An 18375-nucleotide genomic window follows, 5' to 3' on the forward strand; every position below is an offset into this window, starting at 1 on the left:
GATTCGGGACACCAGGTGAGCGGAACTTGATTTGAAAGCTTCCCGATGGTGTCCGTCACGGACACACGGATTTCGAAAGCGGCCGTTCTAACTGGGAAATTTTGTTCATTTACTTGCGGGGGATTCATTCGCGTTAGAACGGATTCCATTAAGCTGAAACGGATCGTGCGATCGAGCACTTCATTCTTTCGACAAAATGACCATAAAATAGCTGGAGAGGCTACAGAGGAAAATGAAAGCAGGAAAAATCGGAAAACAGACAAATTTGCAATACGTAGTTAATAAAGGAACTAGAATAGACGAATGAATGGAAACGTGCGAATGAGCAGGATGCGTGGATTAAGTTAGCTTTATTGTGCGACCAATATTCATTCCTATTCGTAACCGTGGGGCTGAATAAATAAATATCAAAAAAGAATGAAAAGTTTCTGTCGAAGTGTTGCACTGTAAAATATTGTAAACATATAGTATTGCGAACGTATATTTGGAAACGTAAACAGTAGCTTAACGAATAATCTGCAATCGGTTAAATCGGCTGACGGTAACGTTAAAGGAGGAATCCTAAATTCGGCCCTGTAGGTAGCTACACCAAATAAGGTTTCGACTCTGTATCGACAAGTCTCGAAATAAATCGAGAGCCATTCAAGCGCGTATTGTTCATACTCAAATAGGATTGGAACCGCCTTTAAAACTCGACTGGGATTTATGCACTCGACTTTGAATATCGGTAGGTCGGGAAAGCAATTCCTTTCTCCTCTCGACGGATCCGAGATTAATATTGATCGCGGCGCGCGGCGTACACAGATACCGGTACACCATTAGCGGTGTGATCAATATTGAATAGGTTTCAAACATAAACAGGATTCGGTTCCAATGTATGCGCTGGTGTGCGAGTTGTTTCAACAGCATCCGCTGAATAAACATATCTAGAATCAATTAAAGATATTAAATGCCGCTCGTAAAGACAGGTAACGTTCGATAAATGAGAGAAGAGGTGTATGTGTCTGTGTGTGTGTGTGGACGAGAAAAACAGAGAGTGAGAGAGAGGAAGAGAGAGAGAGAGAGGATCTGACAAATAACATTTCCAGTCGGTGATCATTCTCTTGTTAAACGATCCCTGGAATGGAATCGCGGACGGCGACGGAAATATCCCTGTGAATCCAAGAAGCCATTAATACCCGATAAGACACAACGATGATAGAACCTTTTAGTAATTCATTAATTACATCAGCGCGAGCTTCTCGGTCGCTTTTCGTAATTAAAGCTTCCCTCGTACGTGTGAATCGTGAAACACCTGTCGTGAGGCTTGTCTCCGTACAATCGAGTTTGTCTTTTTATAGACAGCAATTTTGAGTCAGCAGGACCGTAGGCAGCGATTCCATACTTGTTTGCAAGAAAATGCAAAAATGCAACTGCCGATTTTTCGAGAGAATCACGCCGGTTTCCCCTCCACTCGAGCACGTCGTCCTTTCTATTTCATTATCGTGCGCACGCGAACATTCGCATGCGCGGCTCGGAGAGCGCGTCTCTCCTCATAAAATCGACCGTTTCGAGTGGGTTGCAAGCCAGTGCGCGGCGCGCCGTTGCACAGATGCATCCCTGCGCCGCGTCGCGCGCCGCCATCTCTGAGAATGACAGCCAGATGGTCTCTTTCGCTTAAACGACAGCAAAACTTCAGGCGAAAAATGGTTTCCCTTTTTCGTGCGGCCTTGCTTGTAACGGGGTTGCGCGAGACAGAGGATATGTAGGTCAACGCCGACTAAAAAAATGCCTGCCCGACGTAAGAGCACGGTTCTCTCCACCTTCTCCCCCTTCGTTATCGTGGCACAGAAAGCTAAATCCCGGGGACCGATATGAATAACTTCCCGCGAATATAATAATACGGCAGACTCGCGCGCTCGAACCCGGTCCCCATTTCAACCGGCCATATTTTCGCCGAGATTTTCTTCGGCAAATCGGATTTCCCCTCGCCGTAATGGAGACGAGCACAATACACCGTAAAACGACTTACAACGTTCCCGGCTTTCTTTCCCTTCGCTTGCCCCGGTGGAGAAAACACTCTTTGTACTAATAAGCCGAGTAATCCTAAAAGATCAAACTTTAAAGAATTTCTTTAGCTTTGAACCATTTTTGAGAAAATGTATGATTTGTAAAGGTACTCCGACACGTACATAAAGACACACGAAGGAGAATCAATCAGAAATTTAAAGAATTCGTGAATTTAAAGGTTCCCGTTTTGTAAATTCTTTCGATACCAGAAAAATTGTGACTTAAACCCAATTGTACCTAACGCGTCCTACAAACTAGAGATCGTTTGCATTAGAGGTGCATATTGTATGAATAGAAACCAACAAAATGATAACTTAAACCCACCCTAATTTCGCATCTATTAAGTCGTACGTTCACTTTAAAAAAATACCAAGCCATCTACATTAAGAAATTGTACACATTAAGAGATCGTTCATTGCTAACGCGTCTAGTTTACAGAAAAATTCGAACCGAGCGAAACGATGACATAAACTCACCTTAATTTGGCATGTACTACAACATACTCCAGTTTGAACAATTTCCATCGTATCGTTGGCAAGAAATTACTGGTTAGAACGACGCCGAAAATTTTCTTTCGTTCCGTTCTACGGCAAGGTTCGGTTAAAAATATAGACGACGAAGAAATGATATTTTATTTGGACGTAGCGCAGGGCGCTGCACAGAAATTCCGGAAGACGGAAACGCAAACGGCCCGCAAGGTTTGTTTTCACGGAGAGACAACGGGGACGTCTCGCGTTCGCGCGAGCACGGGTCCCGATATTGCGTCGCGATCGTGCTATCCGCCGCAGGATCCTTTCCTATATCGCGGAATTAGTTTTCCCAACAGTGGCCCCTCTCCCCGCGCCCTGCAAGCCCCCCTGTGCACCCGCAGCCGGAATGTTTCTCGACAGTGTTTTTCAGCGGAAGAAACCACCCGAGGGAATTCGGAGGGACGGCAATCCGACTCGATGCATTCCCGGGGCCGGGGCGTTTGGGAAACTCGCTCCCGGAAAAACAATGTCGGAACTCCGATCAAACGCGCGCGACCACGACTCGTCTACGTACGCCGCCATTCATAAGTCACCGGGTACTCGCGCAGTTTGTCTGCAAAGTTCCCGATATGGCCCGACGGGAAACGAAATTTCCAAAAACGCCCTAGAACCTGCCCGGCGCGGCGATGCAATTTAATCTTCATTTGGTCGCTCGCAAGTTGTCGCTGATCTTTCTGCAAATTAGCGTTTCTCGAGTTTCCTTCCTGCTGGCTCGGAATTCATTCGAAAGTTGTTCTTCTCGAATCAAACGTGGAATTAAAAGTCGTTGTCATATAATAGGAACGGTATTCAATATGTCATAAATGCATGAACATCTCTGCTTATTAACACTAGCTTTACGGAGCACTAAAAGTGGTTATTTCGGATTATTTTATAAAAATGACAGGAATATATTTAGTCAAATGTTTAGCAACTTTGTCATAATATATGTTCCAAGGAATAAATGCATTGAATAAATTTCTTATAAACGCAGCTTTACAATCCGAATAATTGTAAATTAAACAGTTCAGAATCCGTAATTTTGAAGGTTCCCGCAAACGTAGTGTTGATAAAAGAAGATATTGTACAGAGCAAACGTATTTCTTCTTTTAAAATTCATGTAAAATGTATACCTCCTTTAAGCAATTTTAACAAGTAATCGGAATAATCGGAATAAAATCCACAGACTGTTTGTAAAACAAAGGAATCTTGGAAAGAGTGAACCCATACGGAAGGAGAACGGACAATTAGGTGAATGCAATTTGTATTCGAGCGTTTCGCAGAATTCTTGCGAAATTCGTCCTTTGAAGGTTCGAACGAAATCTTGCAACGAGATTCTTACGCGAAGTCGCGGAGCTGTAAAATCCTCGAGTTAATACGTCCCGCAATTTGCAGGTACCGGCGGTTACTGCTTCGCGCAAAAGGTAAATCGAATTACAAAGGGGAACTGGGGCCGCGAGAAATTGTGCGGATTAAAATTTCGACAAATTAAATCCCATTCGAGATTAATCCGCGCGCCGCAACGCGTGCGAATCGCAATAAACCGTGCGCGGCCTCTATAACTTTCAAAGCTTTATTATCGGGGTGGTGCACGACAAAGTTACGAGAAATTCGAAATATAACCGAATGATCCACTTTACGTTTCGCGTCACGTAAGGGGGAACGAAATATGGAGTCTTTTAAGGGCCGCCCTCCGTATCGTTGTAATAGCAAATGCCGAGAATTCATGACAGGTGTTCTTGGCCTGGAATCACTTACGTCCTTTACGTGTTCCGCGAACTCGTAGCTCGGTTTTCGGTGGTGCAGTGAAGTCAATTACCTGAAACAGAAAGGTGATCCATCTGTTAGACAACGAGCATGATTTCCAGCACAAAATATAAAGCTAACTCTGCGACGTAATTTCTTGATTGATAAACATGACTTTATATACAATATTTTATTAGCACGTGTTTGGGTACCTTGGTACCATCAGAATTTTAGTGGTCCCAATAGCTCGTTTAAGGATCAGATTCATCGTGTATTCAGTCCGAATCCACTTAAGTCACGCATGATTAATGACGGATAGAAACTGGCCCGGTCTATTCCCCGAAGAAGTTCAGATTCTGGAATTGACTCGTCGCAGGGGACGATAGAATGTGCTGATTAAAAGTCACGTTCGCGGGTTCGCGCCAGGGTTCATTCTCATGGTCGCAAAAAGTTTTCGACCAGCCGCAAACTGGTCAATTGCTCGTAGAAGTTAGGCCAAAATAATTAAAAGATTCAACAGGGCCGAGGATCGGGCACGTCGAAAACTGTGCCAAGTAACTTCGTGCCCGGCCGTGTTTGTTAAATATTCATAAGCTTTTTCTCCGGTTGACGTTTCAACATCGCCAAACGAGACTTGCCGCTTTTGCAATTGAAACTTTATCACCCCTGCGAACTATGCAATCCACCCCTCCTTCCCTTTCCCCTTGCCGACACGGTCCCCGTTGTGTCGTTGTCTCCGAACTGAAATAGCCGTAAAAAATATCGCGAACAGCAATAATTCATTCCTCAAATTTACACGCGACAGCGTAACGCATAAAACCGTTGTTTCTTTTCTGGAATTGGTTATCGCGAACCGTTTCGACGCTCTCACCGAAATGACTATTCGCGTTCTGCTTCGTTCATTTTGCGCCGGGCGACTATTTAAAATGCACTTTGCACCTCGCGTTACCGAAAAATGCGCGATCAATCGTCAGAACCTGTCGATTCGCTGGAAATATTGGCAAAGCAATTCCAGCCCCCGTTTCAGCCGGTCTTTTAATTTCTGAAATCGAAATAGTTTCGGTTTTTCCAATATTACGATTTTTTGTGTAGATATGAACGTTCGCTTTTATGCTTCTACAAAAAAAAAAGGCGAAAAGAGTGTTTTTCAGAGGCAGACCGGTTCAGCCAACTATTCCGTCGTCGGCCAACGGGATTTGACGCGATAATGTTACCGGGATCAGCTGGAGGGACTGAACGCGTTAACGAAAAAGTCTGTCCGGCCTCTGTCTTCCGTGCAAATGAGCATACGTGCTCGTTTGTACAGATAGGGCGGCCGCAATAACGTATGATTTTGGTGCCCGCGATACGACCGAGTCCCGACAATTTCCCACGAGAAGTTCCCGCGAAAGCACGCGCGATTATCCGGGCTGTTCGCTCCGATTGTGGTAAGCATATGGTGATACAGCTATGTACGGGCATATAACCCGTCATACCTTGGTTATGGGGTACGCTGGAAGAGAGGACGGAGTCAGGGGCGAGGCATTAAGTTTATGCCTCGCACAGAATTACGTAGTTTAACACGTTGATAACCCGGCACACGTCGCTGCGGGGTTTGCAACGACAGGAACTTTCCAGGTGGCAACGACGAACCCCGAGGACAGTGTTTTCTAAACGCGGCGAATCGTTCGTTTAATCGCCCACTAAATTGTTCACGAACTATCACTCTCCCTTTCCATTCTTTCTTCGAAAAATGTTGCACCAACGAGGATTTTCCTGTCGAGAAATTTGAAAAATGCTGAACTCCCTCATTTCCAGGTGCCACAATTCAATGTTAATTCGTGTGATCATCCCTTAAAAATTCGTATAACTGTATTTCGAAATTCACTATACGTTTAATTAATTTACTTTAAATTGACACATGACCATTTTCTAGAACGTCCATTTCCTGATGTCTCCAATTGTCTCGCAGCCGTTTGTATAATTACATTACGAATAATTACAATTTCATTTTGCAGCCAGTCAACTGAAATGTATATTTAGGATAAAAAGAAACATTTTCTTTTAACAAAAATAATAATATTGAAATAACGCATTGCTTGTACAGTGAAATCTCGATATAAGTCACTTGCGCGGTTCTGGCGAGTGACATTTAGACTAAATCTGTGGTTCTCGCCGAACGTTGCATTTGAAATACACAGTGCACGCTGGAAATGTAAAAGTCACTATCCGTGGTGGTGTGGGTAGTCCCAGTGACCTTTAAACGTGAGGCTCGCAGTGATTTATATCGGGAATTCGCTGTAGTTGCTCGTCCATATGGATATCGTTGATACCGGATCCGATAATTAGCTTCACGTGTCAATTCGGACCACATGAAAGGTAGCTACGTGAATCTTCGAAATAACAAATGGTCTTAAATGTCAAATCCGGCATCATTATCATCGGATCTCGGCGATTAGGGCGGAGCTTCATAATTCGAAGATTTTGGCTTCGGTGTATAGTATTACTGAACCGATAAGGATTAGATCGTACAACCGGGGATGCGTCGAATCGATTTATGCGAAGTAGATAATTAATGGTATCGCGTTAACGAACCAGCGATTACCAAACCGATCCTAATGACTCGAATACCGAAGAGCCCGGCGCAAACGAAACTCATCCGATTGCTCGGCCGTGGCCCGCTTTGTTATTTTCTGTTCAATTACTTCGGGATCGTAATTACAGGAACAATTATAGACCGGCGGCGTGTTAACAGATTACATTGATGATCACAAAGTTTACGAGGCATCGAGCACAGGCGTGTGCGCGCGCCTGTATTATATTTCACCGGATAAATTGGCCGCGTTTAGAGGGCGCGGCTGTGTTCGCGAATAATGCCCGCGTATGGGAATAGAGATGCGAATTCCCATATCGACTCCCAAGGGAAATTTTCACGGTAGTCAGCGTAAACTCCGCCGGTATAGAATCCATTGGTACCTCGATAACAATTGACCGTTATTATCGGGGTTAAACAGCAATCATTGTTGTCGCGATCGATTACGGAACCGGGAATCGGCGCGTCACGCGGACAAGAAACTATTAGCGGGCCGCCGAACTATTAAAGTGACAGCCATCAAACCGCGGCACACATACTTTCTGCTAATAGCGATCCAGATAGACAACACAATGCACACGAGACTGTGCTATGGCATAAATTGAGAACACGCGATTGGGCTAAGCTTTAATTCATTGTCCTGGAATATCGAGTCGAGCTCTTTGCAGGCTGTCCGTAAAATTTATTTCTTCGCGATTGTGTTTGTAATTTTATGCACTTTTTTAGCTAGTACGAAATTGCGAACGAAACATAATTGGTTGAGTCGACGTGCAAACCACAAACTGCCTTTGTGCAACTATTTTTGAGACGCGCGCGAAGGTTACAAAATAAATAAAATTATATTTTGCTCGTTGTATTGGGTTCCATAAACTTAGGGTTCCCTGCATTGGACACAACAAGCTTAATGCTGTTCGTAATGGGTTCCAGAAGCTTAGGGTTATCGGTATTAGGTTCAACGAACCTGGTGTTGTTTGTATTGTCTACCATAAGCTTAGGGTTGTCAGTATTACATCCAACAAGTTTGTATTGCGTTCCAGAAGCTGGGGGTTACCTGTGCTAGGCTCGTGTTATTTGTGTTGTGTGCCATAAGCTTGCCTGTAATAGGTCCAACGAACCTGATGTTGTTTATGCAGGGTCCCAGAAGCTTAGGGTTGTCTGTATCAGGTCCAACGTGCCTGTTATTGTTTGCGTTAGATTATATAGAAGTCTGAGGTTGCCCCTATTGTGCTCCAAAAGCCCAATTTGTCCTCGTGGTTGTTTGTATAGGGTCTTAGATACTTGAGCTTGTTTTTGTTAGGTTCCCGAAGCTTGCGGTTGTTTCTGGGGTTCTGAGAAGTCTGAGGTTGTTTCGACGAGTTTCTATGAGTTTGTGGTTGTTTTTATGGGGTCCTAGAAATCAGAAATAATAATCTCTTGTGTTCTAAAATCCCAGTATTGCTTGTGTTGGGTTCTAGAAGCCTAAGATGGTTTCTATAGTGTTGCAAGTGCCCATCTATTGCCTAGATGGGGTTCTGGGAGCTTGGGATTTTTTATCTGAGCTTCACCAAGTCCAAGTTTGACTACACCGGTTCTGAAACGTTGTCGCTATCAAGTTCTACAGTATTAAAATTGACTCCATCGAGTGCCAGTTTATTGTCAGCTTTGCCTGTCTGAAATTGTACGAGTCCCACTTCTATATCTGTGAACCGTGTGGCCAAAGCTGTCGGCAGCAGCCGTTGCAGCTTCCAACGGGCAATTTACAGCGTGCTCTAAGTTCTTATAATATCTCGCAGGCATTAGGTTCTTCCGTGACGTAAAATTGACGATTCAGCGGGACGGGCGGCGGCGATGCGTAAGCGGGCACGAGCCGGTAATCCAATAAAGCACCGCTTCCGGTCCATTATTCCCGTTCCACTTGCACCTCAGCTTGGAAATCGTTGACCTAACTATTCAATCGTTATAAATCGGAGCGAGCACCGAGCGTCCTTGCCACGCTCGACAGCTGATCGATATCGTGCGGCCGTTTCCGCGAGGAAACGATCCCGAGAAACCTGCTCGCCCCGCTGATTAATCCGTTGAAGCGTGCGGGCTCGCATTCGAACGGGGAAAAATCATGTATTCCCGATACCGCGCGGGACTATTTTCCGTTCCGACCGGAGCCGGAATAGTTTAATGCGTAATTAAACTCTTGCCTTCAGCGGCCGAAGTTGTTGGAAGCGCCCTGGATGCCGGTCCGTTGATTTTCTAATGAAAGAGCGCTTTCAATTCGCCGGGAAACCTCGGCTTTTGACGACACACGACGAAAATTGCGCACAAAATGCGGCGCACGCCACCCGATGAAAATTAAATGGATATTTTGCGTGAAGTCGCTTGCCGAGTTAATTAGTAATTTAAATCCGAATAGCTTCCTCGGATTCCCCATTTGTAACTTTGGAACACGTTTGAAAACCGATGCCGCGGCCCTGTTTAAAGAATTTTGATTGCGATTACATTCTGCGCCACGGTGCTCGCAGAAATACGAGAATAAACGTAATATTTGCTTTGAGGGGGCGTTCGCCCATTGACCGAAACGGACTCGTACTGTTTTCGGAATTGAGAGGAAACTGATATTCTCGTGGAAACGCGCTCGAAAAGCCGAAAGCGGCACGCTGACGTTCCGACGAAACATCAAACACTGCTACTGAGCAGGGACAATGTGCATACTTTGCTTTTTTTGACATCACTTTTCGCAATCGGTGCTTGCTGTTATCTTCAATGAGTATGTACCGCCTCTGAAATGTTCAGCTAAAATCGTAAATTTTGTCGTAGAAATGATTCATACATACATTGTTTGTCTATTACGAAGTACACGTGTATTTGTGATCCACTTATGAAAAGCAATATATAAACAATAAGTTTTTCTGAAGAAGTTATTTGTAGAAGCAAGAGAATTCCTTCGTTACTTCGAAGCTAACAAGAAGCACCCTCCCAATAAAAAGACGCAAAACAGCGTGTTAGCATATTTGTCTGCCTCGTTATCATCAGCAGACGTCCGTGAAGAACGTGCACACGCGTGTGTCACAATTGTGCTCGGTGATTTGCGAGTTTGGTCGCAGAAATCTCTTCCTCTTCGGGGAGCGGAAACAAACTGGCGGAAGAGCCTCGTCGGATATAATAAACAGCGGGGGGCGGAAAAAAATTCTGACGAAGCAGGATCGTCCGCACGGAAGCTAGAGCCGCGGCTTAAGGCATCATCGTTAGCGTTGTCATACACTGTATATAACCGTGGCCTGAGATTCAACCATAACTTCACCATTACTCGACTTGGCAACTTTCCGTCGACAGTCGCTCACCTTCACCCTCACGAGGGTGAGAGAGGTCTCTCTCTCTCTCTCTCTCTCTCTCTCTCTTTCTCTCTCTCCCCGTGTCGCTCTCCCACCGCATTTCTCTCATGCGCATCAACGTCCTGCTCGCCCAAACCCTCGCCAACGAGAGTGTTTGTCTTCTTTCTTTCGCGCAGCCTCTTTTCTTACGCGTTTTTCTACCTTGATTTGTCTACGTTTCTTCCAGCCAAACCCCCGCCTGTGTCGTCTGCCCGTGGCCGCCTCTTGGTAGACCTCGCGCAGTTTACTTTGTCCCTGTCTCGTTGCCCGTCCGTTTGCTTCCTTCAGTGTTTTCTTGAAGGAGCCTTGTAACATCGGTCATGGGGCGGCGGATAAATATTGGTGGAAAACGGACCGTCGCAAAAGGGAGGGGGCTAGGGGCATTTGTTTGGACAATGCCGGGGCTCTATGACGGATTAATTCCTCCTAAACGCACTTGTCGCGTCTAGATCCTAGCTGTTATCGATTCGCTTTGGATTTCTGTTTCTAATCACTAATCGTACTAAAAATGGGATAGCATTTTTACTCCTCCGGAGGCTATTTTTTAATTAATGCAATTCGATAATCTGGTCGTAAGATTGCATTTTTATCGTGCTGGAAATCTGGAAGATCGGAAGAAATTCGATCGCAGCGTCTCCCAGGAACGAATCGTTAGAAGAAGGCGAAGTGACGCGTGTTTTAATAGATTCAAAGTTTACCATGCCGAGAATGTACGAAGATTCGAAATTTGGAAGCGCACAATCTAATTATGAAATCGCATTTTCTTCACGCCGGAGATCCTGGATGGCAACAAACAACCCAGAGCCGGAAGATCGGAAGAAATTCGATCGCGGCGTCTTCACGGAACGAATCGGGGCAAGAAGGCGAACTGACACGTGTTTTAATAGATTCAAAGTTTGCCGGGTCGAAAGAAGCGCGCGCGCGCGGCAGGGCGGGCAACATCACGGTTAATTGAACCGGAGCGTCTAGGGGGTAGATCCGGGTCCTGATAGCGGGGTTGGAAGCCGCAAAACAGCGGCGCGAAGTCGTGAGAGGGCGGCGATAAGCGTTCGTTCTCTCGGATCCGTACCCGTGGCCCCGTTATCGTCCGGAACGTCAACGAAAGTTTGCCTTATCGCGCGGCTCGCGGTCCCTTTTTCGTGGAGGGCTCGTTACTACGGAGCCAGCAGCCCGCGGGGGTTAGAAGGGAAGACGCAACCGGGTGGGAGGGAAGGGGAGCGGCTTTAAGTAACGTCTCGAGAAGAAGTGGAAAACGCTGGATGGTCGTTGAAAGATGGAATCTCAGACGGGAAAGAAAACGAAGAATTAAGTGGATTAAAGGGAACCCGAAAGCATCCGCCGGTTCTGTTTGCGGGACCGGTTCCGCGTGGAATATCTGTTCCTGTCTTTGAACGGGAACTTTCTGAAACGACGTGGATACCCTTGTTTGCGGAGGCGTCTGTTTGACAGACTCTGCCAGCTCCCTCGGCACACAAGCCAGACCGAGGCTGAAATCGCCTGCTGCCACGTGACGCGTCATGTAAAATTTAGAACCACGATCGCTCGCAAATTCTCATTTTGTGAAACCCTGCTGGATCTCGGCGGATAGCGGAATAATAGCAGGATATTTTGGGCGTCGCTATAATTTATTTAGTCGATTCGGTACATCCAGGAGTCAAATGTGCCCTTAGGACCCAATATATTAGGAGGACCCATAGGTAATCAATTATTTTGAAATCTAAAACAAAATTTGTAGTAAATTCAAGTTCTTATTTCTTAATTTATTATATAATCTCCATCATTATCAAGGACAGTTGGCCATTTTTCCTGCAAATTTTCAATCCCCCTCTTATAGAAATCCAGGGTTCGTGAAGCAAAATATGACTCAAGGTGCCTCCTTACATCTTCTACAGAAGTGAATGTTTTATTTCTTAAATAATGCTCCAGAGATCTGAAAAAGGTGATAGTCAGAGGGAGCAATATCCGGTGGGTATGGGGGGTGCGGTAAAACTTCCCATTGCAATTCTTTGATTTTTTCCTGAATGGGTTTCGCTGCATGGGGCCGGGTATTGTCAATTTGCAGTATTACACCTTTTCTGTGGACTAAAGATGCCCTCTTTTTCAATAGTTCGGAATACAGTCGTTGTAATTGCTGACAATACAACTCAGCAGTAACTGTTTCTCCAGGTTTCAACAACTCAAAGTGAATTATGCCACGACAGTCCCACCAAATGCACAGTAACACCTTTCTAAGTGATAGGCTAGGTTTAGGGGTTGATATTGCGGTTTGATTTGCAGAAAGCCATTGCTTGGAACGCTTTATGTTATCATAAAGAATCCATTTTTCATCTCCGGTAACGATTCGGCTAAGAAATGGATCTCTACGAAAACTGGATAGCAATGAAGTGCAAATTGATCGACGAATGTTCTCGTTGGTCTCAGATAATTGATGCGGTACGCATAATCCTTGCCTATATGCCTTTCCCATTTCGTGTAGGTGCCTTTGTATAGTTGACCATGTGGACTCAAGGCTTCTCGATAATTCTTGTATACTTAATTTTGGATCAGCTTCCACCAGAGATTTTAGGGTGTCATTATCAAATTCAACTGGTCGTCCACTTCGAGGCCTGTCAGAGAGATCATAATCACCAGGAGCAAACCTTCTGAACCAACGTTGACACTTGTTGACCTTCAATACATCTCCACAAACATCGCAAATTTTCTTCGTTGTTACCGTTGCATTAAATCCCGCATGAAAATGAAAAAGTATGCAATGAAGAATATGGTACTCGGAATTATACTTCCTAAATTATACTTTTTAGAATATTTCGAACACAGGCTGGTTTACCGAAAGCTTTAAAAGAATACGTGTTTCCTCTTCAACGATCAACGAAATTCTTTGCAAATTACTTATGGCTATCCCTAATAATACCAACACCTAAGAGCGACACGAAAGTCTCCGAGGGGGTAAGAAATAAAGAAGCGTAGGACTACAAAGGAGCCGGGCGTCGTTTACGGACGAAAGGGGGATCGTGGCGTAAACGAACGGGCGAAACAGATGTCAAAGTGGCAATTTTCAATCGGGCCAGGGAGCCGGGGCGTGTTCCTTTCTCGAAGGAACGTGCGTCGCCGATGGCGGGGGCGGCTGTGAACGCGTTTCCGGGGCCGGTTCTTCTCGGATTCGATCCACGACGCCTTCAGCGGCAATAAGAGCCACGTTATAGACGGTATCAAACGAACTGGCGGCCCGGGCCGCCGTTACAAAGGGACGGACCACGAGATTGCTGCAGGAAAAAGAAATTTCGCGGCCGATTAGGTCCGCGCCGGTGTAAACGAGATTCCGCGCGGAAACGAACGCCGCCGGCCAATAGATCCCGAAATCGAGGATGGCTGGCGGGTTCGGCTTGTCGATTCGTTGCCTCGAGATCGCGAATACCCGAACATCTTCGTCCTTTCCTCCTCGGACAGCATTTAGCTCTGCGGGGACAGTGAAGTGGATACCGAAGTCGTTGCATAATTTAATTAAAATGCGCGACATTACTCTATTGTATGTAAAACGAAAGACAGAGCTAATGGTTGCTAGTCAATCACGTTGCCGTATACAATTTACATTCTAACAATTGCTTTCGTGCACGTTGAAATACTTATTTAAATACGTATATTCCCAATCATAAGGAGACTGTATTTTACGGGGAATTCGCACTTTTAAATCGAACTGCGACAACGTATTATTTGTTATTTGTTTTAATAGAGCCTGCCAACTATTAAATAAGAAGAGGACATGATCGATCCGCGCTGCAGTCAGTAAAGCAGGAAAAAAGGATGCGAATCTCGGGACATGTTGTATGTGTAGGATTTCCAGCGTGCATTTCTCTTCAACAATGTCCACTAAAAGGAATCGAAAACGCCTTTCGCAGGAAAATTGTAGATCTCCTCGAGAGTAATACTCGCAGAAGCTAAAGTACACGCAAACTTCCGAGCCCTAATGCTGGGACATTTGTCAGAGATTCAACTCGGGCTTCCAACAAATCCTTGCTGCTTCTCTTTCTCCGGAGAACTTTCGATAAATCCTCGATCATGATACTGGAAACGTGGCACGGACGTTCCGACACGTTCTGAGAATTCACAAGCAAAATGAAATAATAAGTAAAAATATAGTAAAATCGAAATTCTTTTCTTTCCAACCACGCCTATAGGGGGGGGGGGGGGCGCTTCCTCGCTTTTCATTTCCACGATAAGTAAAAAAGAAAAAGGAAAATAGGGATTTGCGTAATACCGCAGAACAGCAGCGATACACAACGCATTTTCGTTATAATAACGCAAGCAGTCGACGACGTTCCCGAGGGATACATTAAGAGTTGAAGCATGAAACGAATCCCATTTCAGTCGGCGGGCTCCCGTGTCGTTTCTCGCATACTGATGACCGAAAAATATACTTTTAAAATAATGACGTAGACACTCGACGCCACCTGCGAGCCCGTCGAGGGGTTGCTTTCATTCGTGGGGCGCGTCACTGTCAGGATATCCCAGCTCGTTGCAACGAAACAGAGGAGGGGAAAGGGGACGCGAGATATATATTCAGGGGAAAATCCTAGCCGACCAACTCGTTCCGACCTTTCTTCCCTTTTATCGATGCCGAAGGGCTGCGCGGCTGGCATCGTGTGCTAGTGCGTTTCGCGAACCGCGCGCGTATCTGCGTGCGAAACGCGAGATTAATGCAATCGTATGTTACCGCGGTTTTATTCGCCGCGTCACTCTCGTCCCGGGAACTGTGTCAGTGTGAAATATTCCTGCCATTCGTTACCGTGACATCCGCGACTCATTATCTACGGCCGAGGGACAACGGATGGAAAAAGGGCGCGCGTCGTTGTCGCCACGCGTCTGAACACGGGCGGAGTCACACCTGGCGCACCTGCGCTTCGAAGATCACGATCTACCTGATATTATTCCAATAGAACACGAATTCGAAAGTTTACTCGACCGTCGAATTGCAATTTTTAGTAAAAGTATATTTTTCTTTGCTTTCATCATCTTACTAGAGGATTCTCAAAATTAATAATATCCGAAGGAGTTGAACTTCTTGAAAATAAATAAAAAAAAAAAAACTACTGCGCACATAATATTAAAATTTTGTTGGTTTGTTGGCCTCTGTTTCGAGAACATACAGTAATTTTCATAAGCAAAATAACCCATCCTATTTCAAATTATAGCACTGTAAAAAGAGCGTCTTTCACAAGAGATGTCCTTAAAGTACGGCCACAATATCGGTGAAACTATGACAATTAAAAAAGAATAAACCAGTAATGGCAACGATAAGATGGTAAATCCGATTTGTTCCATTCTCGTGAAAACGACAGACGGGTTTCGTTGCAAAAGTAAAGTTCACCGCGACTAGAGTTCGCGTTGGATAATAGTGTCTAGGAGAGCGCCGCCATCGCTGCTCTCGACGCAAAAATATAGTGTACCGACGCGAGAACTGGGACGACAAACCACCGAATTTGCGGATGCGCCGGCGGCGTTCACATAATTTATTAATTACGTTGAAGCTCAGGGACAAATTTGCCCGAGCGAAATTAGCGTCGGTCGAATTCGAGATGCGCGGACAAACGAACGAAAACGAGCTCGCAGTTAGCTCGACGAACGGCTCGTATGATCGACGCGCGACTCGAATGTTAACCGAAATTTACTGCGCGATATTTCTCTGTACTGGATACACGGCTTAACGATGCCTCGAAATTAGCGTATTACACGAACGCATTACCATTATTGCACGCGTGACACTTATTCTATTGTAGTGACGGTACCTCGCCGCTTATGACGATCGACTGCCATGATTGCGATTTTGGACCCGTGTGTCTTTCGATTAAAATTCTTGTCGCTCAATTTTTGTGTACCTTCAATTTGTGGATGTTTTATCATACAGCTAATAGTATCCAATAGCAAAAGATCTAATGTAACGAAGACCTTATTAAACACCAAAGTGTAATCAGTTGTATTGACTTAAATCTGCTATAAATTCACGGAATTCAAAATCGACACGTTCGGCTGGAAGTATAATCGAATAAGAAGTACTTAGACAAATAAGGGCCGGGTAGAATCCGAGCCGTGGACCGAGTTCGGGTCCATCGGGGATCATCCAGGCAACTCGAATGCAAACGTAATTATTCCGGCAGCAAGATCCGAAATTGATCCGCCGTCTACCTGTTTACCCGCAGTCCCATTCGCATTCCGAGGACCATGCAGAATGGATTGCGTCGTTCCTTCGCGGGAGACACGAGGCAACGTTTTGCGATTCCCGGCAACGTTTATGGTAGCGTCGAAAAATTTCGCGAAATCGTTCGCCGTCGGTTTCGCTCGATCGCCGTTGTCCAACGTTTATTATGACCGTTCTCTGCGGGCCCCTGCAAAAATCGCATGTGCCGCAGTTTCGTGTCCGCGCGTTGCAGCGCAGCTTTTCCCGTTCGCGCAGATTTTTCTTTCTCGCCCGTCCTGTCCGCGGTATCAAGATTTGTTTTGATGAGCGACGCTCGGTCTCTCCATTGGCCGTAAAAATAAAAGCAACCGCCGCGCCGATGGTCGATCAAACCGCGACGTTCCGCAGATAACTGTTTTTTATTGCTCGACAGAGCCCGCTCGCCTAAATCACCGTCGCGTCGCGGAGGACGCATCGCGATCCCAATCCTCTCAGGATAACCCGCAACACGTTTCAACGCGGACGCTGCGTGCGTTCCGTTCGACACTGTCTAGCGTACTGTCTGGCAAAAGTATGCTCGCCACGCGAATTTCTTCGTTTCCCGCAGCCTATTTTCTCCCTATAGTCTTTTCTTTTAGGTATCGCTTCTGTAACGGTTAAACTTCACCTCGGCAACCCAGAAATTTTTAACTTTTTACTATATAGTCCTGTACATGTTGACGAGATAATGCCAAAAATCGAGGTTTCAAGGCGAGGAATTCACTGGTTTAAAATTTCTGGGTAGCCGAGGTAAAGTTAAGCCTCATTAACCTTTTATAATGCCTTCGACAATATCTTCACTTGGCTTAATCGTTTTTGGCAAAATCCGCAGTCTATCTAAATTATACAGACTGAGAATTTTGGAACAGAAAACAGCAAGATAAAAAGACCCGACGGCATGAATATATTATCATGAACATGTTCAAACTATTACGGGGGGAAACAAATTTTGTATTCGGTTCGAGTACGTTGTAATTGGTGCAGAGAACTTTTACATTTCATAATGGTCCGCGGTTCAATTATAAATATAATTTTATAATGAAAGTCGAGCAGCACTCCATTACAGTATAACAAATTAATATCTTTAATAGAGAATGCACTCAGTCAAGGAACACAATTACTACACCGCGTTCTAACACTGTTATCAGTAAATAGCGCGGGCACTTTAATTAAATTTAACGAAGTACCGTTGCCTCTTAGAGGTAGACGTAGCGAGAATAAAATAAAACGGGCAACACGCGCGGATTGTTCGGTTCCGTAAATATCCGAGTATCGGGCATATTGCAATTAAATCCGGCCGCGTTCTTTATTATCGGACGGTGTTAATTATTCCGCGGGAGTTTGTTGAAATTTAAACGCGACGCGGACGCGTGTAACAGCGCCCATTGAAATTTTCAAGGGAGCCGTTTATGTCGCTGTTAAATTACTTAACTGTCTTTTGTGCTGAATTTCGCAGCGGAGGATCGATCGTCCGCGCGCCATTATCGCGGGCCGCGCACTCGCGGAAATTTCAATCGTGTCGCGTCGTCGTTCGATTATAAATTATCGCATTGGCTGTGCGTTTGCCATTTAACGCGCCAGCTACCGTGAACATTCAATCGAACTGTCTCAACTATCATCAGAGACAATCTGATGACCACGCGAGACGAACTGTGAAAGATGCTTCTATTGTATAGTGTGTCATTCAAGTACATCTACCGAATGATTGACGTATTATACGTTTGCCAATATTGTGCCTATGCCAACGTTAACGCATCAAGAGTATTAACAAACAGAGAGATTCATCGATTACACGAATTCTACAGGGCGTCCCAAAAATGTTGCACTTCCTCGAAACGAGTGATTCCTGTGGTCATTCAAAGTGAGGAAATACAACATTTTTTGGACTCCCTGTGCTTTGAAGTTCAACAATCTGTTCGTTACTTGACGAGCTCGCAAGAGGGGAAC

At 45.2% G+C, this 18375-nt stretch overlaps 1 protein-coding gene and 1 long non-coding RNA gene across 4 annotated transcripts in view; both read right to left on the reverse strand.

Annotated features, from left to right (window-relative positions):
- Fas3 (fasciclin 3) overlaps window positions 1–18375 on the reverse strand; it is a 478993-nt gene that overhangs the window by 83216 nt on the left and 377402 nt on the right. The window lies entirely within an intron of this gene.
- Window positions 1–18375, reverse strand: part of LOC143353368 (uncharacterized) — a 59763-nt gene that overhangs the window by 17894 nt on the left and 23494 nt on the right. The window contains exon 2 of the long non-coding RNA XR_013082119.1: window positions 4317–4377. This is a non-coding gene — a long non-coding RNA (uncharacterized LOC143353368). The remainder of the gene's footprint in view (window positions 1–4316; window positions 4378–18375) is intronic.

This window comes from Halictus rubicundus, chromosome 4 (genome assembly GCF_050948215.1).
Source record: "Halictus rubicundus isolate RS-2024b chromosome 4, iyHalRubi1_principal, whole genome shotgun sequence".
Classification (NCBI taxonomy): Eukaryota; Metazoa; Arthropoda; class Insecta; order Hymenoptera; family Halictidae; genus Halictus; species Halictus rubicundus.